Below are 455 nucleotides of genomic sequence, written 5' to 3'. Positions count from 1 at the left end.
TCTATGAATACAGTAATGATGTTTGATACTATATATGAATGCAGTGCCGATATTTTACACCGCATAAATGCAGTAGTGATGTTTAATATTACACAAGTTCTGCCTGATTTTTATAAAGTAATAATGCACTAGGCCTATTGATATTTGGCACCACCGCTGACATTTCTCATACATAACTGTACTAATGATGCCTGAAATTGCATGAATTATTGAAAAAGTATAATAATCTCCATCTAAAACGAAACAGGTAATAAGGTGTGATAATTAATGAATATGGAAGGTGCGTGGGTTTGACGGCGTGTGTGTATGTCAAGACCTTAGAAGCTATTGATTTGCATATTGCCTATTATAATACAGTTGAGACGTTAATAGCAAAGACTTATCATCCCATACCATAAATTGGTTCATTGCCGTAAAATAATCGAGAATGAATGTTATAATGGCTACACAATAAT

Source organism: Penaeus monodon, chromosome 25 (assembly GCF_015228065.2).
Source record: "Penaeus monodon isolate SGIC_2016 chromosome 25, NSTDA_Pmon_1, whole genome shotgun sequence".
In the NCBI taxonomy this organism is placed as follows: domain Eukaryota; kingdom Metazoa; phylum Arthropoda; class Malacostraca; order Decapoda; family Penaeidae; genus Penaeus; species Penaeus monodon.
This window is presented reverse-complemented; position numbering follows the sequence as displayed.